Below are 483 nucleotides of genomic sequence, written 5' to 3' on the forward strand. Positions count from 1 at the left end.
CTAACTTACACTGGCGGAGCCAAGGAGGTACTGCCAGAAATCGAAATATCAATTTTTTTTTTGTTTTATTTATTTGATATTATTGACAGGGGAGTTGGGCAACAATACATATATATTCTATAAGATCAAAACATACTGTATGGATTTAGGTTTATTTGATACTATATGGATTTAGGTTTGATACCCTTCGTTCGTTCCAAGGATCAGGAGGAAGTTCTCTCGTCAAACTAAAAAATAAAAATAAAAATTTGTTTTCCAATAAAAACTTTATTGGTGAAAATGCATATGATTATAAATCTTGAATCAGATTCAAACCACAATTATTGTCTAACTGCATGCGGCAGGTAGTCGGCTGTGTGGTGTGTTTGGGTGAGTTCGAGGAGAAGGAGAGGGTGAAGTTAATACCCGGGTGCGGACACGTGTTCCACCCTGACTGCATCGATGGCTGGCTGGTCTTACACGGCTCGTGCCCGATCTGTCGCT

This window comes from Asparagus officinalis, chromosome 1 (assembly GCF_001876935.1).
Source record: "Asparagus officinalis chromosome 1, Aspof.V1, whole genome shotgun sequence".
NCBI lineage: Eukaryota > Viridiplantae > Streptophyta > Magnoliopsida > Asparagales > Asparagaceae > Asparagus > Asparagus officinalis.